Here is a 24,991-nt window from a genome sequence, read left to right on the forward strand (position 1 = left end):
TGACGTGCAGTTGGTGACCTCCAAGTATTCCTTGCGCGGGTGAGCACATGAAGCCTCCTGGCAAGATAAGTAAAAGAACGCCCGCTGTTGAAAATGGGGGTCATGTTCGGTGGCGGGAACGTCCTCCCCAACCAGGGGTCAGAGGGAGCCTCTGGTCCAGGTTTGCTCTGCCCACTGCATACTGCTGACTCTCACCCAGTAAACAAGAGGCCTGACAATGGGCCTCTTTCTATGGTGCATTAAGCTGCAGAACAAAGACGCACAAGAATACGTTGTCTGAATGCGCAAGCTTAGTTCCTGCTCAGCTGGAACCACTTAGAAAACCCAGACACCAGGACTCCCCTGGCCTGCTCCACCTCCGGAGAGCAGTCGACTGCTTCCCTATCTGGGTCCCCTTTTACGGCTCTGCCACCGTAAGAAAGCTCTAGAGCTGATGAGCCGCGAGTGCACCCAGGCTGTCCTGCTTTCCCTTCCAGACCAGTGCCGGTGGCCGGGGTCCACTCTCCAGCCTAAAGCCGAAGCTGAGTCTGGTCTGTGCCCAAGTAGGGGGTGCGGGTGATGAGCAGCTCACACGGCGAGGGGAAGGGAAGGGAGTCTGGGTAGGCAGAGAATAGGGGCAGCGTCAAAGTGAAATCGGCTGAATGTCCACAACAGCTGGACATATGCATATGCCCCGTGACCCAAGGCTCCCGGGTAGAAATTGGGCATGTGCTGGGCAAAAAAACATGCTAGGGTGTCCATAGCAGGACTATTGATAACAGTAAAAACCTGTAAACTACCCGAATGTCCGTCCCAGTAGAATGGTTATATAAATAGGGGCATCTTCACACAATGTGTACAGCAATGAGAATGAACCAACCACACACAATAGGGGTGAATGTCACAAATGATACTGACTGAGGCAAGAAGCCACACTCAGGAGAATTCACCTTTGATTCTACATAATGTACAAAAATAGGTCATGTATGTGGTTACAAGTCACAATCACGGTTACCCGAAGGGGAACTTGGAAGGGAGGCTGGGGGAGATACTTTGGGGTACAGATGCTATTCTTTGTTCTTCTGGGTGCTGGTTACACAGGTTCGGTTCAGTTTGTGAAAATTCCTTGAGCTGTTTGCTTCTGATATGTGCACTTGTCTGTTGTGTGTGTTATCCTCAGTACAATGCTGATAAATGTGTAACCAGCTCTCAAAATATATTTTTTAAGGCCCTTATTTGTAGCATTTGCCAATTCCCATGGTGTAAATATTTCTACAATGGCTGAGTCCAAGCTACCAATATGATGTCGCTGAATGCCAAGTTGGGAAAAGAGGTATACGATCCGTTACAATCCGTTCTTGCAAGTGGGACTGAGCCAGCTCCAGCAGACCACTGGTTATACTTTAACAAAAGTGTTTTAAAGAGTAAAGTCTGCTAAAACGCAGAGGTGAAATGAGGGCTAATGAGGATAAGCCCCTTCTGACCTAGCTACCTGCTTGGCCCCATGTGAACAACACCCATCACCTACCCCCCCCACCTCCCTATACTCTTTAAAAAACAATGTTATAACAGCCTTATTGCAATATAATCCATATACCATACAATTCACTCATCAAGTATACATTTCAGTGGTTTGTTCGTAGAATTGTACAACCATCATCACAATCAATTTTAGAACATTTTCCTCACCCCCGAATGAAACCTTATACCCGTTAGCAATCACTCCCATTTTCCTCCAACCCCTGACAACCACTAATTTACTTCCTGTCTCTATAGAGATTTGTCTCTCTTGGAAATTTCATATAAATGGAATCCTAGATGGTCCTCTGTGACTGGCTTCTTCTACTCAGCATGACGTTTTCAAGGTTTGTCCATGTTGCAGCATGTATCAGTATTTCTTTTTATTGCCAAGTAATGTTCCACTGTATGGATATCCTTCATTTTGTTTATCCACTGCTGAGCAGTTGGGTTGTTCCCACTATTTTGACTATTATGAATAATGCTGCTATGAACGTTCGTGCGTAAGTTTTTGCGGGGACGGATGTTTTCGTTTCTCTTGTGCGTATACCTAGAAGTTGAATTGCTGGGTCAGAGGGTAACTCTGTGTAACCGCCTGAGGAACTCCCAGACTATTTTCCAAAGCAGCTGCACCATTTTGCATTCCCACCAGCAGTGTACAAGGGCTCCAATTTCTCCACATCCTTGACAACACTTGTTATGATCTGTCTTTTTTATTACGGCCAGCCAAGTGGGTGTGGAGTGGTATCTCATTGTGGTTTTGATTTGCGTTTCCTTGATGACATGATGTTGAGCATATTTTCATGTGCTGACTGGCCATGTGTACATCTTCTTTGGGGAAATGGCCATTTAGAACCTTTGCCTATTTTAAGAGTGGATCATGTGTCTTTTTGTTATTGAGTTGTAGGAATTCTTGATATATTCTAGACAAAGTCTCTTATCAGATGTGAGATTTGCAAAAATTTTCTCTCATTCTGTGTGTTATCTTTCCCTTCTACTCTTTTGAACCTGGATGTTGTCCTCAAGAAGATGGAACGTTCAGGAATCACAAACTCCAAAGCCTCCAAAAGCCAGGCAAATCACCTAAATATGTGAGATGGCCTTGGGTTTTTCTCCGGTAATACCATTGTTCAGGCTAAACTAAGCGTCTCTGGGGCCTCTGGAAGCATAGATGTGGGCAGTGGATTCTCTGGCCCTGGGTTTGATGCTGCATGCCCCCCGCCCCATAGCTGAGTGTATGTGGGCAAGTTAGCTGGCCCCTCTGAACCCTAAATTTTCTTTTTAAATTAAATTTATTTATTTATTTATTTATTTTTGGCTGCGTTGGGTCTTCGTTGCTGCGTGCAGGCTTTCTCTAGCTGCAGCGAGCGGGGGCTACTCTTCCTTGTGGTGCGTGGGCTTCTCATTACGGTGGCTTCTCTTGTTGTGGAGCACGGGCTCTAGGCGCGCCGGCTTCAGTAGTTGTGGCGCACGGGCTTCAGTAGTTTTGGCACACGGGCTCAGTAGTTGTGGCTCGCGGGCTCTAGAGCGCAGGCTCAGTAGTTGTGGCGCACGGGCTTAGTTGCTCTGCGGCATGTGGGATCTTCCCGGACCAGGGCTCGAACCCGTGTCCCCTGCATTGGCAGGCGGATTCTTAACCACTGTGCCACCAGGGAAGTCCCCTAAATTTTCTTGTCCATGAAACGTGGTTACTACCGCTGCCCTCACAAATGGAGATGGACAGAGAACAACTTGGAACATTTTGGAGTAGGCCCTCCTGTATAATGGTTAACTCTGTGCACATTTTACTTTGATAAATTTTTTTACTATAATGTAAGACCTACATCTGGTCTGGCGTCTGTTAGGGCTCTGTCGGGGGTAATCCCCTCCCCCACCCTGCTGTTTATGCCCAAGAGCCCGCCCGGCTGCCTCCACCCTCCATCCCCTGAGCCTTCCTGATCGCTCAAAGCTGCCTTTAGATGCCTGAACCTGCTACCTCTTAGTGCAGTGGGGAGGACGAAAGGGCTAAATACCACTACTTTTGCTTTTATTATTATTAAATCGGAGACCAACAAATGTTTCTCAGCTTGCTGGGCCAGTAAGAACTTTACCAATAATTGAAACCAAAAGAAAGTGTGGTTTCGCTCTCCTTTCAAGAGGAAGTAGCCTTCTGACCCCATCAGGGGTTTCTCAGTCTCCCCCGCGGTAGCCACCACCCCAGCCCCTGCAACAGAGCCCAGCTGGGCATTTGTGCCCCTGGAGCCCGGGGCCTGGCTGCTCTGACGATGCCCGCAGCCCGTGAAGTCGGCCTGTAGAGGGGCTGAGGACAAGAGGCAGGGTCTCAGATCCCCGGGGGAGCAGATCTGGTGGTTCCAAAGCCGGACTTCCTTTAACAGACAGGTGTACTCAGGGGTCACGGACACACCACCCAAGGTCGAGCTGTGAGTTTCAAAACAGAAATGAAACTCTAGAAGTGCCTCATCTCTGCCCCTCTGGCTCTTAACGGTAAAGTCACTCCCTTCCATGAGTCAGGCTGGGAAGTGCTGATTTCACGGTAATGCATCACCTCTGCTTAGAGAACCCTCCCTGCCAGGCAGGATTCTTGCGGCTCCGACACACCCAGCTCCCCGCGCCCTGCGCCTGGGGTGCCCGTGGGGTCAGGGGGCCCTCGGGGAGCCAAGCCCAGAGCAGGAACCCGCAGCTCCCCTTCCCGAGGCAAACCCACCCATTATGCTCCATCTGTCTCTGCGTCCGTCTGTCTTTCCCTCTACTTAAGCTGTGGGTCTCAGACTTGAGTGTTAAAAATGCAAACCCCGCACCCTGACCTCCCTGATTCTGAGTCAGCGGGTCAGGCAGAGCAGGTGGGACCCCGGGTTTTGTGCGTGTAGCAGATACGCCTGGGCACTCTGATGTGGGTGGTCACGGACTGTCCTTTGAAAAATAACATTCACATGGTTCAACATTTTTTTTTTTAAACCAAAACAACGTGTGGATCTTGAAGCCAAAAGAAGCGCTTTGTTGGATGCTGGCCTGGCCTCTCCAGCTTCATCCTGTCTCACCGTCCTCAGCCCCTTCCAACCCTGGCCAGGACCCTGCTCCGTCACAAGCACCCATGGTCTCCTCCAGCCTATTCTAGGGCTCAGGCCACCGACCAGACATAAAGCTACTAATAGGTACCATCTCTGCCTGCCTTTCACGCTCCCTGCAGCCGAGAGCCCATAGGGGGTCCTCAAACAACAACTTTAAGTAAGGGGGCCACTAAAACCCCGACCCCAATCCACCAAAGTTATCCTGAGAGAAGAAAGACGTCAGAATTACAGGAAGTGGTGTCTTTCCTCTGGCCTGGTAGAGGGTATTCAAACACAACTAGTCTGTCTGCTCTCAAAATGGAGTCCAGTTGGACTATCACAAATAAAACCCTGCTTGTGGGGCTTCCCTGGTGGCACAGTGGTTGATAATCCGCCCGCCAATGTAGGGGACATGGGTTCGAGCCCTGGTCCGGGAAGATCCCACATGCCACAGAGCATCTAAGCCCGTGCGCCACAACTACTGAGCCTGCGCTCTAGAGCCCACGAGCCACAACTACTGAAGCCCACACACCTAGAGCCCGTGCTCCGCAACAAGAGAAGCCACTGCAATGAGAAGCCCGTGCACCGCAACAAAGAGTAGCCCCCGCTCGCTGCAGCTAGAGGAAGCCTGTGTGCAGCAACAAAGACCCAACGCAGCCAAAAAAAACCCACCCTGCTTGTGCCTGCATCCAATTAGGAGGGGAGAAGGAGTGCGGAGGGGCAGCTCTGCAGGGCAGCAGGGGCCGGAGCAGAACTGGAACCCGCTCACCGGGGTCACCACCCCCAGGGCTGCTGAACTGAGGAGGGGGAGCCTGGGTTCTGTCCTTGCCTGGCTCCAGGCAACAGGAAAAGCTCGGGCAAGCCCTTTCCCCTCTACGCTTTAGTTTCATCACCCGGAAGATAGGGATTGCATAGGCTGGCCTATGGTTATGCCATCACATCTCCTTTTTCTGATTTTGACCCTCTCACCACCCTTTAGAATGAATTGTGATATCGGACCAACTCAGACAATCCAGGAGAGTCTCCCCATCTCAAAATCCTTAACTTAATCACAGCCGCAAAGTCCCTTTTGCCATGGAAGGTAATATATTCACAAGTCCCAGGGATAAGGACATGGCCGGGGCAGCGGGGGCGGGCTGCTTTATTCTGTCTATCACAAAGAGCTCAAACAAGTCTCCCAAAGTCACAGCGCTGGAGAGTAGAGAGTCTGGGTTAGGTGACACCCAGGTGGCTTTTGCTTCCTCAAACCTCTGTGACTCCATGCTGATGATCCGTGAGCTCCACCCTGTTTTCAACAGAGTGGCAGAAGCAGCAGCAGGGCCCATCTTCCTGGACTCACACTCCATCCTCCTCCGAGAGCCCCCTGTCTTTCAGCAAGCATCTCCCGTGCACCTACTATGTGCCAGACCCCAGGGACCCAGGATAATCAACACCAAACATGCCTGTGTGGACACTCAGAGTCAAGTCAGCAAAACATATGTCCTCGGTACTTCAATAAAGCAGCTTCCAAGATGGGGGCAGTCTAAATTATAACAATCCTTTTGGCAATACATAAGAGGCCCCCAAAAATATTAATACACTGGCCAAAATTCCAACTCTTGAGAATTTTTCCTAAGAAAAATAAAAGACTTCTGCTATGCTTTTATTTTAAAAATTCACATGGCTGGTTAATTATGGTACATCCACCCAATAAAATAATATGTAGCCACAAAAAACATGCAAACATACTTAATGTATGGTGTTTCAGGGTACAATCTAACAACCACCAACAGGGGACTGATTTACAAAGGCAAAGTGCTTCCTGACAATGGAATGCTAATGGCTGTCAAAAAGAAGAAATTGGAAAGTCTGCACATGTCAAAAGAGAAAGATCTCCATTACATGCATGGTTTATACGTGGAAAAATTCTGGAAGGATTTGAGTACCATAGTTCTGAGGTCAGAACTATACTTGGCACTTTCTTATATTGTGATATATATTTTTTAATCTATTATTATATATAGTAAGCTGGGGGTGACAGATCATAGCATAACTTCTTTGGAAAGTGGGTCATAATATTTAATAAATTCGAAGTTACGCGTATCTGCCTACTACACAGCTACTCCACCCCAGGAACAAAGAGATTCTTTCCTACATGTGCACAAGGGGATGTGGAAAAGAAGATCCATGCAAAAGCACTGTTTAAAAGAGCAAAGTATTAGAATAATGCAGATGTCATCCCCAGAAAAATGAACAAAGCAACCACCGTGTTAAGTTTATCCAGCAGAATACTAACCAATGTTGATTAATTCTTGGAATGAATTAGCCAAATTTTTCAGGTAGGTACTAGGTACACTTCTTATACCTAAAAAATGATCCCGGCTCTCAGGGGGCTCCCACTCAACTGGGGAAAGGTAGGGAAGAGAAAGTGGGAGAGACACAAAGACTCCACAGTTTTTCACGTGGTAATAACGAGTGCTGTGAATCACGGAATGAGTAGACATGGGCTACATGTAGCAACATGAATAAACAGTCTGGAGTAGAAAAGAAAGTTGCCGGAAGTGTTCATATGAAATGAAACCATTTATATGAAGTTAAAAAAAATCTACAAAATTCTACGTGTTGCTTATGGGTATATGGGGATGATTAACCCCAAACTCAGGGTAGTGGTTGTCTCCGGGAGGGGCCAGCGGGGGAGCCACAGGCACGGATTCTGGCATAGGGCTTCCGCTCCCCCATCGCCCCCTCCCAAAGAACAGGAAAGAAGCAAAGAAGGAAGGGGAAGATCTGCTGCAAACATGGCAAAATGTCAAGACCCGACAGAGTACGCGGAGAAGGTGGACCTGGAGGGAAGGTTGTGATGTTCACGGTTGGGACCTGGGGGCGAGGAAGGGGCCTCCCGGAGAGAAGAGCCTTGGGAACAGACAGGAGCTCTTTCTATCATGGAGCTGAAACTCTTTCATAACTTTAAAGAAATGAAAAACCAAGTTGCTTTTCTTTCCTGGGCCTGAGCTGTAGTCAGGGTGGCGTCCTCCCTGCCCTTGTCCACACCACGCTCAACCTCATCTTGGGTCTGTTTATTCATTTTTGCCTCTTGTGGTCCCTCCTGCTCTGGCCTTTTCAGCCGGCAGTTGGTGAGAAAGTACACAGGATTCTCCCATAAAGCACAGCTGTCCAACCTCGCGTGCAAATGCCAGCAGCCCTGGGGCTGGGGAACGTCTTCTGTGTTCTGAGTTCTTCCAGGAAATACTTACAGAGCACCGGCTGGGTGCTGGGCCCTGCTCTGTGCTCAGGAGACCACAGGGAAAAGGATAGACAAGATCCGCATTTTCCTGAAGCTTCCATTCAGTGGGAGGAAACAGAAAATAAATAAGTGGAATAAATACCACCTGGTAATAAGTGTCCTGGAGAATATGAAACAAGATAATCTGATAGTGACGAGTGTCGCTTGGTAGTCCCAGGGGAATTTAGACCCTTCTCTTTTTCCCACAACAAGGTTTAAAATGAACTTTTGTTAATCCAAAAAAAAAAAGAGGTTTTAGGTTTACGATTCTATTTCACTGAAAGAAGAGGGAATTCAGGTTAAAACGGTGTCATTTTCCCAACTGTTAATTTTGGAAAGAATCATTTTACTCTTTCTCGTGCTCCCGAAATACCTTCAGTGTACCAAGAATGGGACTTTTCGGAGCTGTATTTCTCTGATGATAATGTCTGTTCTTTCCCTGTTCTTGCCACAAAGAGTTAGCAACAACCATTGCAGGAAAAAAAAAAAAAAAAAAAAAAACAGTTCCTCCTGGTACCCATCAGGTGGCCTATCCAAAGATTCACTTTTTTAAACTGTCAAACAAAAATATCAAGGGAGGGGCTTCCCTGGTGGCGCAGTGGTTGAGAGTCCACCTGCCGATGCAGGGGACACAGGTTCGTGCCCCAGTCCGGGAAGATCCCACATGCCGCGGAGCGGCTGGGCCCGTGAGCCATGGCCGCTGAGCCTGCGCGTCCGGAGCCTGTGCTCCGCAATGGGAGAGGCCACAACAGTGAGAGGCCCGTGTACCGCAAAAAATATATATATATATATATCAAGGGAGACTATGATGATTATATCTGTACTCTTTTATTTTTTATTTATTTATTTGTTTTTTATTAGTTTCTGCTTTATAACAGTGAATCAGTCATACATATACATCTGTTCCCACATCCCTTCCCTCTTGCGTCTTTTATTTTTTAATTCATTTTTTAAATTGACATAGTTGATTTACAATGTTGTGCTAGTTTCAGGTGTGAAGCAAAGTGATTCAGTCAGTTATACACACACACACACACACACACATATGTTCTTTTTCAGGTTCTTTTCCATTATAGGTTATTACAAGATCCTGAATATAATTCCCTGTGCTATATAGTAGGACCTTGTTGTTTATCTGTTTTATATATATTAGTGTATATCTGTTAATCCCAAACTCCTAATTTATCCCTCTCCCCTTTTTCCCCTTCGGTAGCCACAAGTTTGTTTTCTAAGTCTGTGAGACTCTTTCTGTTTTGTAAATAAGTTCATTTGTACCATGTTTTAGATTCCACATATGTGATATCATATGGTATTTGTCTTTCTCTGTATGACTTCACTCAGTATGATAATCTCTAGATCCATCCATGTTGCTGCAAATGGCATAATTTCATTCTTTTTTATGGCTGAGTAATATTCCATTGTATATGCGTACCACATCTTCTTTATCCATTCATCCGTTGATGGACATTTAGGTTGCTTCCATGTCTTGGCTATTATAAATTCACTCTTTTCAACGCTTTTTTTTTTCCTTTTAAGGATAAATGGCACAGGAGAAATCATTTGTTCTTCTTTCCAGAAAAGTTTCATGAACACCATCCTGTGAAGACCATTGTGTTTGGAGTTGGGGTGCAGATGATGGAAGGTCGGAGCTTCCTGACTATCAGGTCCTTAGGCAGCCCTAGCATGAGGCAGAAACGCATCGCCATAGGATTTCAGGGCAGAACAGGGTATACTTCCAGCAGGGACAATCAGGGCACACTTGTGGAGCTGGTGACAGTGGGGCTGGGCTTTGAAGGCTAAAAAGGATTCCCAAGGGGGGCCCAGAGGCTGGAGGCACAACCGTCTTTATCTTTTCTCAGGAATCACTGTCCTTACTGCCTATTGTCCTGTGTCTGAAACAGTATTTTTTCCTTTTTTTTCGGTTAAGGATGGAGAATAATTCCGGTCCTTGTTACCCTACCTCAGCTAGAAGTCCTCCCAACCTGTTTTTATGGGTAAAACCTCTTCCTATGGGTGATCCGTACGATTCATATTAATGGGCTTACCTAGTGACTCGGTTCCTAGGTATCCACGGGTTCATTTGAATTCTAGAGTGGGTTCTTGTAATGGAGCTGAGCACGGGCATGGGGTCCGGAGACCAGGTTCAAGTCCAGCTTCTGGTATAAAGAGATGGCATTGGGCACATCACTTTGACTCTCGGGCTGCCATTTCCTTTTCTGTCAGATGACAGTAGCAGCACCTGCTCACCGTGAGGGACAGGATTTGAGGGTTAAGAGAGTGGGTGTAAAATCCCTCTGTAAACTCACAAGCCCCATGTATTGCAAGGTCTGTTTATTAGCCAATTTTACAGCCACCCTCCTATCATCCAACAAAGCTGGTGCTCAAGGAACCGTTTGATGGTGGCTTAATCAACTTACAAACGGGCACGAAAAGCAATGACAATATATTGAAAAACTTTGTGCCAAAGACAAATGTCAATGGAACGAATGCATGTGGCATTCACCTTTCGAGGATTATCTGTGCCGTTTGCCACCTCCCCGTCTTCATTTGTATATGTAACCACAACTATTGCTACAGATCATCTTTCTTAGAACGCTTCAGGGGCTTTTCCTTTTCATGAATGTGATTCTTACCAGCACTCTTCTGCCTCCAAATAGCGATAATGAAAAAGCAACAACCACTAACATCCTCAGTCAGCTCCTCGTGTGCCCTGTGCAGCACTAAGCACCTGAGCTGTGTTAATCTCATTGACTCCTCACCGTGGCCCTGTGGGCTGGACTGTGATCATCCCCATTTTCCTGATGGGTAAGCTGAGGCTTAGAGACTTTCAGGAGTGAGTGCCAGATCCTGTCTCTAAAACCTTTCACTGTTCAAGCAAATCAGGTCAGATTCTCAATAGCCAGAATGCATCCAACTAGAACCCTCAACTGTGTGTGTGTGCACATGCGTGCATTCCTTCCAGCCCAGTCAACTTCAAGAAGAAAGAGATAAGTGACTATATAAGCTTATTTTGAGAATTCCTGCCTTTGTCTTTAAGTACGGCTTGAGGGGTTATGCCAGAGTCAGTTGACACCAGGGGACTGTCACATTCGTTTCATTCATTCATATTCATTCAGCTCGCTTATTTAGCCCTGACAGCTCCAGGCACTCTGCCACTACACAGAAACATAAAAAATAATGACTTGAAGGCGTATTGCATTGTGGTTAAGAGAATGGATGCAGGCATCATCTGAAAAATGGAGATGACGGTAGTGCCCACCGCTAAGTGAGATCACGTACGTCAAGCACTTAGTTGGGTGCATGGCATGTAGTAAACACTCCGTGAGTATTTCCTATGGACACCCAGCCGAGGCACAGCCAATGGACTGGAGCCACTGGGCTCCCAGCAGCATACCGCTAACGATTGTGATGGGGGTTTCTGTCTGGAGCAGCTCCAGGTGCCCAGCTCTCCTGCCCCCAGGGCCTGTCTCTGTGGCCGGCTCCGGGCTGGGTGCCCACGTCGGTAGGAGTGTTGCAGGCGCCCCCTCTGCCCCCACGCTGGGTCTGGGCATCTTGCTCAGCTTCACCAGCCTTTGGCCTCCACTACTCTGGCCTTCACAGTTGATGTGCCCACTTCAGAGCTGGCAGCTGCCGGTGACCCTGCCCAGGTCCTCGGAAGCTGCCTGCCACAGTGAGCGTTGGGTGAAAGAAAGGGCAAGGCTTATTCTAGACCCCTGTGTTCCTCAAACTTGAGTGTGCCTGAGAACCACTTGGCAACGGCCATGAAAATGCAGGTTCCTGGGCCCACCCAGACCTACTGAGCAAGACTATGTGGGAGGGGGCAAAGCCTGGGAATCTGTATTTTTAACAAATACCCCAAGGGATCCTGATGCAGGTGGCTCTGGGACCATGCTTTTGGAAAACTTAGTTTTCTCATCTGCAAAATGGGAACACTAATAAAACTCCAAATTATAAGCATTAAGTACAATTATTTTCATAACCAAAAATTGTTAAAGAACACCGGATTGGGAGTCTGGAGAGCTGGGCTGAGACCTAACTATGTCTCTAACTCGCTGTGTGACCTTCCGCAAGTCACTCAACGTTTCTGTGACTCAGTTTCCTTGTGTGCAAACGGGAGGGAAGAGTACTGCCTTATCTTCATCACAGGGCTGTTAAGGGACATCCCAGGAGACCATGGCTATGGAAATTCTTTGAAATGTAAGAAGTGCTGAGCTTCTAAAACGCAGGCCCATGGAAAATGAAACCAGAGCAGGAAAGCATGAGGGCTGGCCCAGAGGCAGCCAGGGCCTCAGGGAGAGCTGAAGGGGGGGACCCAGGGGACATCCCTGGGGAAGCGGGGAATGTCCCGTGCGTGGGTGAAAAGAGGCCAGCACGAGGGAGGCCGCTCTCCAGGTGAGGCAGTGAGAGTAGGCAGACCAGTATAGACACACTGAGACTACAGCCCTTAATGGGATGAAAAGAGAGCCTTTATCCACACGGAGCCATCGCAAAAAGTGTCACTGGAACTCAAACAGAAAACCCAAGTTACAGAGGGAACATGTAAACAATATTTCATGCATATTTTATAGGTGCATACATATGTTTACGGAGTAAAAGTGTAGATGTATTTAACAAGCATGTGTATGTCACTCTTAAGTGCCAAACTCTATCCTAGGTGTTTTGTAAACAATAGTTCATTTAACCATCCAAACAACATGCAGAGGTGATACTATTCATATCTGCAGTTTGCAGGTGAGGACCATCTGGCCCCAGAGAGGGTGATTAATGGGTCAAAGTCACACAGCTAGAAGGCGGCAGAACCAATATTCCCCACCCAGTTGTTCTGGCTCTAGAATCCTCATTCATAATATGGTTCTGGCTCCTGGTAAGAAAGGTAAAGACTAAAGTTAGGACATAAGAGTTACCCCTGGAGCAGGAAGGAGAGAAGAGGAACAGGGGAGGGAATAGAGGGAGCTCCAGTTCTATCTGTTATGTTTTTTGTTTTTTTTCAGAGAATCTGAGCAAATATGAATGTATTTGTTTCCCAGGGCTGACATAACAAAGTACCATAGACTGGGTGGCTTAAACAACAGAAATTTATTTTCTCACAGTTCTAGAGGCTGGAAGTCCAAGGTCAAGGTGTTGGCAGGGTTGGTTCCATCTGAGGTCTCTCTCCTTGGCTTGTAGATGGCTACCTTCCCTCTGTACATGTCTATGTCCTAATCTTCACTTCTTATAAAGACGCCAGGCATTGTGGATTAGGGCCCACCCTAATGGCCTCATTTTAACTGTAGGACCTGTAGTCACATTCTGAGGTCCTGGGGGTTAGGACTTCGACACAGGAATTTGGTGGGGGGACACAGTCAGCTTGTAACAATGACCAGATGATATGACAGAGCTAATGGTGGGTACATGGTTGTTTGTTATGTTAATCTCTATACCGCTTTGTATGCATGAAATATTTCTTAATAAAGTCAGTGTGTTTGATAACAGTACCGTGTTCACAGTAATGATGAAAACACAGTGGCTGGGAAGGCACAGGAATCCAAGAGGAATAAAATGGCCACCTGTAGCCTGTCTGCCATCTGGATCAGGCTCCTCAGCCCTGGCTGAACATTAAAAGCACCTGAAGAACTCTGAGAACATTCTGAAGTCTGAGCACACCCAACATCAATTAAATTGGAATCTTGGGCTGGGCTCAGGTATTGGAGGGTAAACAGGTTCCCCAGGTGATTCTAATACGCACCAGGGCTGAGAAGCACTGCTCTATAAGTCCGTGGCTAATCTGGAATCACCTGGAGGGCTTGCTAAACTCCAGGATGCTGGACCCCACCCCCAGGTTTCTGAGTGGGTAGCTGGGATGGGGTAGAGACTTTTTTCCTTATCAGTTCCCAGGTGATTCTGGTACTATTCTCCAAGGATCCTGCTTTGCGAACACTGCTCTGAGAGGTTGCCCACTGCAGACAGATGCCTGGTTTTTGATGAGCACAAGGTGTTGTAAAGATTGGAATGTGAATGTCTAAGGATGGAGGATGTGCTCCCCGTCACTACAGTCCCCACCATTCCCTACTGTTCAGGTGGGCAGGTGTCAGTGGCTGGACCTGTCAGGTAAGGTATCAGTATCTCTCCCCCATTCACCCATCCTTTCTTTATTCAGCGCACCTTTATTTAGCAGTCGTAATGTTTCGGGTACCATTCTAAGGGCTGGGACCTCAGTGCTGAACAAGACATTGTGTCTGTCCTGGAGGAAATGGCACTGAAGGGGAAACGGTGCTTTGCTCTCTCACACGCTCCTTCCCTTCTCTCCTGTGTGCGTTTCAGGCCAGCAGTGGCCTCCCAGTTTATTGTTTAAACCTGTGTGGGATGAACAACCTCACGCAGAAGTGAATAAAGAAGTGAATTCAACATTGCGTGTACAGTGTGACTGCAACTGTTTTAAAATGCATTTTAAAAAAGACAGAGATAATACATCAAAATGTTAAGAAAGAATGGCCGACCCTGGACAGGACATTATGGATGAGTTTTGCTTGCTTTCTTATACCTTTCTCTCTTGATTTTTTTTTTTTTTTTTTTTGCGGTATGCGGGCCTCTCACTGTTGTGGCCTCTCCCGTTGTGGAGCACAGGCTCCAGACGCGCAGGCTCAGCGGCCATGGCTCACGGGCCCAGCCGCTCCGCGGCATGTGGGATTCTCCCGGACTGGGGCACGAACTCGTGTCCCCTGCATCGGCAGGCGGACTCTCAACCACTGCATCACCAGGGAAGCCCTCTCTCGATTTTTCTATAGTGAATATGTATTACTTCTTTTTTTTTAATTTTTAAATTTTGTTTATTTTTGGCTGCGTTGGGTCTTCGTTGCTGCACACAGGCTTTCTCTAGTTGCAGTGAGCGGGGGCTACGCTTTGTTGCAGTGCACGGCCTTCTCATTGCGGCGTTGGCTTCTCTTGTTGCGGAGCACGGGCTCTAGGTGCACGGGCTTCAGTAGTTGTGGCACACGGGCTTAGTTGCTCTGCGGCATGTGGGATCTTCCAGGACGAGGGATCGAACCCGTGTCCCCTGCATTGGCAGGCGGATTCTTAACCACTGTGCCACCAGGGAAGTCCCATGTATTACTTTCAAAGTTAAAAAAATAACTCATATAAACACCCTCTTGCCCCGGGTGTGTATGCACGTGTGTGTGCATGCTTACACCTATACTTGTCGGCTAGGGTAGAGAGACGTTTTATGCTCCGAGAAATGACTCATTTAGAAAGTGGTTTTATTTCAGTGTGATCGTAGGGGAGACATTTCTGTGCCTTCTCACGTAGGGCCATTTGATTTCCCATGGAACATGTCACTGATACAAGATCGTACCTCCACGTAATTGAGTTTTTCTGCACAGTGAAAGTTGACCCATTTACACAGCAATTCCCCCGTAAGTAACTGTTTAACAGCACGGGCTCTAAAATCACTCCCAGCTTTTCTCCAGGATTTAGGCTCTTCGGAGAGTGTGAAGGGCTACTTTCCCCTCCCACCACCATCATTACATGATCCCAGGGAGTTGGCAGTGTTTTCACTTTGCTCTCTTGCGTTTAGTGGTGATTGTCACTTTGCAAGGGACCAGTGACAAGCCATGCGTGTCCATCGATTCCCGGGAGGGGCGGAGAGCGAGTGGAGCCGGCTGCGCCTGCGTCAGTCACATCACCGCTGCCTGCCACGTGCTGTGCTCGGGCACATGTGAAATCCCTCTTGCAGGTGTGCTTTGGTTTGTGCAGTTCCAAGGCTCTAAAGTCTAGGCAGTGCTTTCTAAAGTTCCTCCAAGAACTTCTGTGCTCCGGAAGACACTGTGTATCATATAGTAAGAGCCACAGCAACAGCCATATACTAAGTATCTTCCAGGTGAACTTCTACCTGTGCTCCACACTCAGCCCCTGCAATGACCCCATGGCGTCGGTGTCATCGTCACCCCATTTTATGTGACAGGGAAACACAAGAGGCTGAATCCTTTCCCCGAGGTCCTGAGGCTGATGAGAACTAAAGTCAGGATTTGAATTCGGGTCTATCTTGACCCTGAACTTTCCCACTATGCCACTCTCTTTTCTCAGAAACACAAATTAAGGTACAATAATAATAAAAATATTAATACCCAAACTACATTATTTCATACTAATTGCTTTTACTTTCAGTTGTTAAAGGATCCCTTATATAAACTGGCTGCTCGCAAGGAGTTCCAGCGCCTGGTTGCCCAGATTCTGACATTTTGGTTCATTTGTGCAGCTCTATTGTGGCTATGTTGAAATACCAAAAATATACTAAAGGTCCTGCTCACTAGCTTCCCCCATCCCCTGGCCAAATTTTCCTTCCATCCTTTTTTTTTTAAATCCAGGTAAAATTCTCATAACCTATAGTTAACTGTTTTAATTTTTTATTTTATTTTTTTATTGAGATACAGTTGATGTACAATATATAGTTAACCATTTTAAAGTGAACAGTTCAGTGGTACTTAGTACATTCACTGTGTTGCACAACTACCACCTTGATTTAGTTTCAGAATATGTTCATCACCCTTAAAGGAAACCCCTAAGCAGTTACCCCCATTCTCTTCTCCTCCCGGCCCCTGGAAACCATCACTCACTAGCCCCAGTTCTGCATGGCAGGTTAGGATCCCTGTCCCAGCCTAAGGGCGAGCTCTCTCTCCACCTCTCTGAGTGGGATTCTCCAGCCGGAAGGGGCTGCCTGAGCCACCTGCAAGCCCCCTTCCAGGAAGGCAGCCCCTAGAGGGTTCAGGCTTTGTCTCCTCCCTTAAGTCTGCTGGTTCTGAATGGCTGGAGGTGAAGGGACCCAGGTGACCAGGTACATAGAGCGTCACTGAGTTGGCTTTTACCCCAATGGAAAATGGAATCTGCTTAATTGCAAAATACTAACCAGCAGGACAAAAACGGAGTGCCTGCGTCTCCTGACTTCTACCTTCTGTTACCTTGTCCACGTAATAGCGTTCACTCTTGGGGAAAACGCAGATGCTCAGCAGAGAAACACGTAGTTTTGAGGGGCTTTTGCCTATGTGACGGAAAGAGCTAGCTACTTTGCTTGAAAGATGGGAGGACCGCCCGTGCCGTGTGTGGACCGCCTGTGCCGTGGGAGGACCGCCCGTGCCGTGGGAGGACTGCCTGTGCCATGGGTGGACTGCCTGTGACATGCGAGGACAAGATTCTAAGACTGAAACTAAAACGTGCGTATGCTATTTTACAGTTTATAGAGCATTCAAAATTCATTATCTCATGGTGCCTTCTCAACGACAGAATGAATGTTATTATTCCCTCTTTTTAAAAAAATATTTATTTATTTATTTATGGCTGTGTTGGGTCTTTGTTTCTGTGCGAGGGCTTTCTCTAGTTGTGGCAAGCGGGGGCCACTCTTCATCGCGGTGCACAGGCCTCTCACTATGGCGGCCTCTCTCGTTGTGGAGCACAGACTCCAGACGCGCAGGCTCAGTAGTTGTGGCTCACGGGCCTAGTTGTTCCGCGGCATGTGGGATCTTCCCAGACCAGGGCTCGAACCCGTGTCCCCTGCATTGGCAGGCAGATTCTCAACCACTGCACCACCAGGGAAGCCCTCTTATTCCCATTTTACAGACAAGGAAATTAAAGGAGTCAGAAGTTAAATGACATGCCCAGGCTGCACAACTGGAAATGGTAGGCCGGCCTTCCTGACTCCAAAATCAGCTCTGTTTTCAGGATGCTGGATGTTACGAACTGAATGGTTGTGTCCCGCCAAGATTCCTGTGTTGAAACCTGATCTCTCGTGTGATGGTATCGGGAGGTGGGACCTTTGGGAAGTGATTAGGTCATGACAGCAGAGCCTTCATAGATGGGATTAGTGTCCTCATAAAAGAGGCCCCCAGAGAGCTCCTTCCCCTCTTCTGTCCTGTGAGGACACAGTGATGAGGGCTGTCTATGAACCAGGAAGAGGGCCCTCACCAGACGGCAAATCTGCTAGCGCCTTGATCTTGAACGTCCCAGCCTCTAAAACCGTAAGAAGTAAATGTTTGTTGTTTAAGCCACCCAGTCTGTGGTATTTGGTTACAAGAGCCCAAACAGACTGAGACACAGATTTCTACCTGCTGTTGTCAGGGTTGATACCCCAGGGAAACAGAGCAGGTCACTGCAGTGGTGAATTGCTAGAGCTTTTTCCAGGCATTATCCCCAGGTTTCCATTTGCTTGAGTCCGTCAGATCTATCAGGACCTGATTGAATAAGGCAAGGTCAAAGGCCAGAATCATCCCCTTAGCCTCCCTGTATCCAGTGAGCGGAGACACACGCATATGAATTGGACCTCTCCTCTCAGGCATCTCTGAATTCAGCGGAGTGCAGGGGAAGTGTGATGCAGCCCCTGCCCGTGCCCTCACATCCTCTTCCCTGCTTCCTAACTCCCCACATTCACACTCTATGTTACAATCACGCCAAGCTGTTTGCAGTTCCCAAGGGGGTCAGAAAGTTCCTGCCCCCATGACTTTAACAATGACTGTGATGATAACTACAATGGTGATAACTCTCTCCTGGGTCCTATTAATGTGCTAGGTTCTACACATGTGCTCTTTCATTTAACGGCCCCCCACACCACCATCTAATGAAGTAGTTATGGTCAATCCCATTTCACAGATGAGCGAACTGAGGCTCAGCGTGGCTAAGTGCCGGGCTTTGAGCCAGACAACCTGGGTGCATGCCCAGCTCCACCGCTATCTAATTAGTCTGACCTTGCGCAAAGTCCATCTCTCTCCCAGCTCCAGTATCTTGCAAAACACTGAGCCTGATGAACCTGCCCCCTGGGGCTGTTGTGAGAATTAAATTAGGTGGGGACAGCGTTTGGCACCTGGTGAGTATTTCCAAAATGTTCAGAATTTTTCATGCCACTTTGTAGGTGGCCAAGAAAGAAACTAAACTCAGCTCAGCTGTGTCTGATTCCAAACCCTTTCTCTGCTTCTCCTCACATTCATAGTTCAAGACCCAGCTGTTCCACCCCTCCCCATGCCACCCTCCACCACTGCCGGGGAGCATCTGTTCCCCTTTTGTAGCGGTGAGAGTGCCAGTACTCAAGCAAGCTTCCAGGTGCTTCTAATGCCTCCCAGAACTTCTAGGAAGGGCTTTCTGATTTCCTCCTGTTGTTCTCTCTCTGGCTCCCTCCCTTCCAAGCTGGGTAAACACCCCTTCCCCCTGTCTCCTCTATACACTGTCATCTGGGCTACTTTCCTGCAGGTACGGATTCATGTGGGCCCCCATCTCCCTCCAGGGCTAGGAGCCGCTTGGAAGTCCTGTTGGAATCCTACCATCTCAGTGCCCCCAGCTCCTAGCACAGGGCTTTAGAAGGGGCTCGCTAAAGAAACAAACAGGTCATAATCAGGTAAGTCAGCACTCAATATTACTTGGTGACTGGTCACCACATCCCCTTTCCCGGCAACACATCCAGGAGAGGTGGAGGGGGGAAAGGCAATGGAAGCTTCTGAGGTGACTCTTGATGTCCTGCTGGAGGTCAGAGGAAATACTTTAAAGAACACTGTCTATATTCCTAAGAAATTTGGCTGAATTTCAAGACAGTGCTGGGTGGCTTTGAGGGTTGGGGGAGCAAGGCAGAGGGAAAAGAGAAGCATTTCAATTTCCTAGGCATGTCTTGCTACATGGAGAGAAATGCACTCTTTGCCATTACAGACGAGAGGAAAGATGAGGTCTCTTACAATACCGGAAACGAGGGAGTTCTAGTGAGGGGCATTTTGTCTGGGAATTTCAGCGCTGGAAGTCCTTGGAGAGCCTCGTAGGGTGGCACAGATACTCCTAACTCCCCCTCCCCGGCCCCGCGGTATCTTTCCTTCTGTAGCATTAGCACCACCAGACACATCGGATGCTTGTTTATTGCCTGTCACCCCCTCTCCCCACCCCCGCCCCCCCCCGCGGCAGGGATGTTGTTTGGATTCCCAGCTGCCTCTCGGGGACCTAGGTCGGCCCCGGCACTTGGTAGGCCCTCAGCGAATATCTGTCGAGGGCCGAATGGATGTTTTGAACGCACAAGCTGTCCACGCCTCCACCGCCAGGGGGGCGGGGCAGGGATCGGCATCCTTCCCCACGCACAGGTGAGGGGGAAGCGGACCCAGGGCCGGAACCCGGCCGGCCTGAAGGTCGGGGTCGCTGAGGGCCCGACGGGCTGTGCCCTTGGGCCATCCCCGCGCCTCGTAGAGCTGGAGTTCCCTCGTCTATGCCACCGGGAGGGCGCCGAGCCCCCCAGCGCGCCCCCGGGCGGCCGCTCGCCCGCCTGCCGCGACTTGCCCAAGGTCACCCGCGCCCCGGCCCCCGGGTTGTGGGGTGGGGGCCGGCGCGGGGCGGTCCCGGGGCGCCGCGCGCGCTGACGCCGGGCCCCGCGATGCGGCGGGGACGGGGCGCGGGGGGAGGCGGCTTCGGCGGGCGTCCTCCTTTTGTGAGAGCGCCCGCGGCGCGGCTTCTCGAAGGTAAACGGCGTTTCCTCTTCCTCCTCGATGCGTCTCTTCCTTTTATAGTTATTTCTCGCCTGGCAGTCGCCGGGGCTGCTGCTGCTGGGCCGCCGCGGCGGGGGCCGCTCGCAAACCTGTGGCGGTGACGTGAGACCCGCCAACCCGGAAGCAGCGGCGGCGGCGGCGGCGGCACCCGAGGCTCCGAGGCTCCGAGGCTCCGAGGCTCCTGCGCTCCAGCGCTCCAGCGCCGGCGGCCGCGCTCCCCTCGCCGCTCACCCAGGCCGCCAGGTACGTGCCCGGGGCTCCTCCGGCGCTGCCGCCCGGGCCGCCCGGCTCGCTTGCGCGCGCCCTGGGAGCCGATCTGCCACCGGGGAGGGCGTGGGGTGCGGGGCGCGCGCGCGATGGGTGCAGGGAGAGGTGGGAGTGCGATCCGGGCCGCCCTGGGCGCCCTGCGGTTGGAGAGGGGGCGCCGCAGCGGTGGGAGCCCCCGGCGCGTGGGGCGCCCCGAGGATGCGCCTCGGGGGAGAGGGGGCCGGAGGGTGCTAGGGGCGCACGCTGAGGGGCCGCCGCCCGGGTCCGCCCAGCTGTGGGGAGCGCGCGGCTGCGCCCGGAGGGAGGGTGCCCGGCGTGGCCGCTCCGCCGCAGACCCCTCCTGCTAGCCAGGTGCGGGCGCAGGGTCTGACCCCGGGCGCCGTGCACCCCCCAACCCCCCAGCTAACTTCGACTGGGGCCTTGGAAGGCCAGTCTCTTAGAATTGAGGAACTGGAGGGGGTGAACAGAATCTCCCTTGGCTTCGAGACTTCCTCGTGGGGTAACCACCCGCCTCTGTTTAAAGAGCACTTCCTCTTTGCCCTTTATCTTTTCATCGTATTGTTTTTCCATTTTTTTTTTTTAATGTAAGTTCAGTGTTAACGAGTGGATGCCCCTGCAGCCTGCACGGCTTCCCTGGGGTTGTGTACACAGCCCGTGGGTATGGAACCTTGTGTGTCCTGTGTCGGGGGGTGGAAGGAAAGAGGAACCGAGGACTTCCCTTACTGGAGCCCCCGGCGGCGGTCTTTGATCCTCCCCCTGCCGCAGAAATGGAGCCAGAGGGGGAGGGGTTGAGTGGGAAGGAGGCCCCGCCAGGGAGTGTCACGAGGACTTTGCACCTAGGTTTAATTCCTTGCTCTGCCGCTTAATAGCTGTGTGACCTTGGGCAAATCGCTTGCCCTCTCTGAGTCTTAGGCGCCTGTCTCTAAAATGGGCTGCTCTGAGTTGGGCCTCGAGAAGAGGAGCGTGTATTTCCTGGCCTGGAGAGGGCGCAGTGATGGGACGTGTCATTGTCAGTCACCTTTAATTTCTGCATCCCCACCGTGTAGAAGAGGGGCCTGGGGCACATGGGAGGTGCTCCATAGATACCTGTGAAATGAATAGGTGGGTGGTGAATTTTGAGAAGTGAGTGGCTGGGTGTGGTCCCACATTTTGGCTTCCTTGCCCTGTAACATCCATTCCACGGTCCCCAGAGAGCCACATTTTGCCACCTGGGATATATGTAATCCACCCCCTTCCCAAGGAGGATTAGCTTGTGAAAATATTGACTTCTTATGAAAAGGAGCTTAAACTCTGACTTTGAGCCTCTCCTATTCTTGGAAGATTGCATTTAGTGGAAATGAAAAGGAAGCCTCATTTTGATTGCCACCGCCAGATGACTGGCTGCCGGGGCGGGCTGCCAGGGCTGACAGCTGGGCTGATTTCCCAGGCATTGGGGTTCCTGTAAACAGGAGGAAGCTAGGGAGAGGTGGGTTTTCTTCTAGGTGGGGCATGCAGAAGTGGTCAGCTGGCCTGAGTTTTCTTCCTGGGGAGGCACGTTGTAATTTGCATTATCTCGATCCTTGCTAAACTTTAGGCATGGGGAGGGGCAGAGCTTGTGTGCTGAGGGGTACTTGGAAATGGCCTTCGTATAAAGGCTCGCTATGCATTTCCACAGGTCACTTGGGGAGATTTTCAGGTAGTTTTGCTTTCTCTGACAGCCATTCCTTTTCTCCTTTCTCAGCTCTCAAAGGCCTGTGTGCACTTCACTTAGGATCCTTAGCTGTGCTTTTTTTTGTTTTTTTTTTTTTCTCTCACAGCTGGAGGGCAGGAGACGAGCCTGAGTGCTGCTATTATTTTAAGAGGCAAAAGCAGGCACCTCTGTGTGGCCGGCTGAGGTTTAAGCATGCACAGATTCATTTTTAAGGCATAGAGTGGCCATAGTTACCTATGAAGTAGAGATTTTATTCTCATCTTGTGACTTAGAGAAAGTGCAGGACTTGGCCCAAGACCCTCAGCCAATTAAGCAGCAGATTCAAGGTCCTTCCTCCAGACTTCCGGCTGCAGAGCTCTTCTGCGCTTCCCTGTGCACTGTACTCCCTTCTAAAGGGCCTTTGTGTTTCCCCTGGCACCTGGCAGGCTGTCTGGCATATGCTGGATACTCAGTACATGCCTTTTTTTTTTTTTTTTTTTTGACAGAATGAACAAAAGAGGGATGGTTTGCTCTTTGTGGAGGGACAGTCTGTCTCTACCTCAAGGTCAGCGCACTGGCCTGTAGGTGACCTTTTGCAATTGTTCTCTGGCCATTCCTCCCAAGTGTGTCTTGCTTCCCCATTGTGGAATCCCAGTCTCTGTCAGTTCTTGCTTCAGGACCCAGAGCCCATGACAGGAGGGACTCCTGAGGGGCACCAGTGCCAGGAGGTTGTGGCCTTACGCTCATCATCTCCTTGATTGAAGAGGCCACTGTCCTGTGGCTTTGGAGATCCGGGACTTGGCCGCCAAAGCGGTTTCTCTCTCTCCAGTGAAACCATCGTCCAGCAAGCGTTGTGGCGATAGTGTGTGTCTGTGAAACATCAGATTTAAAATCAGTCCACTTTAGCTATGCCCTGGCCTGAAGCCTTAGAGAGGTCATGAACTTCTTAGAACTTTCTTTTCCTCATGTATAAATGGGCAAAATCATCCCTGCCCCATTCCATCCAGTTCACAGGATTCCTGAGCATGAGGGCAGGATCCACATTCACACCTCACTGCCCCCTCTTACTGCCTGTGTGCATGTCACAAAGTTTCTTCACCTCTCAGAGCCTCAGTGTTCTCATTTGTAAAATGGGACGATCTATCGGCGGGATTGTTTTGCACATTGTGGTCATGTGAGTGATGCTCTCAGCACAGGCCCCCATTAAATGGCCATAATCATCAGTGTTTATTATTATCAACAGCAGCAGCAGTAATGATCCCTGTGTCCTCACCTAGAGAGAGCATAAGCGTCTCAAAGGCCAGAGCCGTGTCCCTTTTTTTTTTTTTTTTTTTTTTTTTTTTGCGGTACGCAGGCCTCTCACTGTTGTGGCCTCTCCTGTTGCGGAGCACAAGCTCCGGACGCGCAGGCTCAGCAGCCATGGCTCACGGGCCCAGCCGCTCCGCGGCATGTGGGATCTTCCCAGACTGGGGCACGAACCCGTGTCCCCTGCATCGGCAGGCGGACTCTCAACCACTGCGCCACCAGGGAAGCCCCCATGTCCCTTGTTTAACTTGAGTTGGAGCTTCTGGAGAGAAGTAAATTGAGGAAGGGTGGTGGGAAGGGTTGATTTTATTCTTTTTCTCCTTCCCTGTCTGGGACACTTGATAAAGGCCTGATGAAGGAAGAATCATTATGATCCTGTTTTTCATCCATCCCTGAGGGTAAAAGGTCTTTTTTCCTCTCTCTCATAAAGTGAGCTCCTTATGTGCCTAAGACACGCTTTCATATCTTCTCATAAACTTCGTATCCACTCCTTCCAGATGTCACCCAAGACTTGATCCCCCCAGATTGTCAAATGGACAGAGTTCTGTTGCATCCGTAGAACTTTGGGAGTTAAGTCCTTGATGGTCTTAAAAGGGGTGATTGGCCTCACCAGGTTGAAGGGAAGATAATAACTTTGTAACCAAGGATGCATGAGGTTAACAGCAACTGTATTTTCCTCTCGTCCTTTTTGCTTCAGAGGCAGCGTGGGTATGGGTTTGGGGGCCACACTGTCTGGGTTTCCATTCTGGTTGTGCTGCTTAGGAGCTCCGTGGCCTTCCTCTCTCTGGGCCGTCTTCATCTTTCAAATGAAGAATGTATGCTGCCTGGAAAGGTTGTTGTGAAGGTCAACACAGGGGTGGTCTGGGGAGCCTCCCAGCACAGTGTATGGCACCTGGACGGTGCTCAGCAAATGTCAGTTACTTTCCTGCCACTCCTGGGCTCTTTCTGTCCTGGCCCCAGTCCCATCGTCCTGTCCTTCCGTTAATGGGGCTCCAGTTCCCACTGAGGATCAAGCCCTTGGGTGACAGCTTCATCCTAGGTTCAAGTTCAAGTCTCCATGCTTTCCCAGACCACTTGTTGACTGGCCACAGTATGCTGCTTCCACTGTGAATGGAGAGATCCTTGTACCAGAGCTTGTCAAGGAGAGTAAACTGGGGAGTCACTGAGTTTACGTTTTGTCCCGTTGATTTTTTTTCCCTCTCCTTTCCAGAGACTTACTAGCTGCCATCTGCTCCGAGGGAAGGAGACATCATGTTCATAAATACATAAATAATCGAAGCTGACGAGGAGATTTGTTTAAAGTAGTGATGCTGAGAATGATTTTTATAAATATTTAAGATAATCTGAAGCCATTAGAGGAATTGCAGGGTTTATTAAAAAAAAAAAACTGAAAGCGTGTTTTGGAAGAGTTCCTTCTCTTTCCAAGTTGAATAAATGTCAAGAGTAGTGGATGCAGGGCCCGTGAGGG

The 24,991-nt window shown here is 49.6% G+C and overlaps 1 protein-coding gene across 1 annotated transcript in view; it reads left to right on the top strand.

Annotated features, from left to right (window-relative positions):
- The first annotated feature begins 20,304 nt into the window (after positions 1–20,304).
- CYRIB (CYFIP related Rac1 interactor B) overlaps positions 20,305–24,991 on the top strand; it is a 154,681-nt gene continuing 149,994 nt past the window's right edge. The window contains exon 1 of the mRNA XM_082600960.1: positions 20,305–20,525. The gene's annotated coding sequence lies outside the window, so the exon portion shown is untranslated. The remainder of the gene's footprint in view (positions 20,526–24,991) is intronic.

Source organism: Mesoplodon mirus, assembly GCF_964341445.2.
Source record: "Mesoplodon mirus genome assembly, chromosome: 16".
In the NCBI taxonomy this organism is placed as follows: domain Eukaryota; kingdom Metazoa; phylum Chordata; class Mammalia; order Artiodactyla; family Ziphiidae; genus Mesoplodon; species Mesoplodon mirus.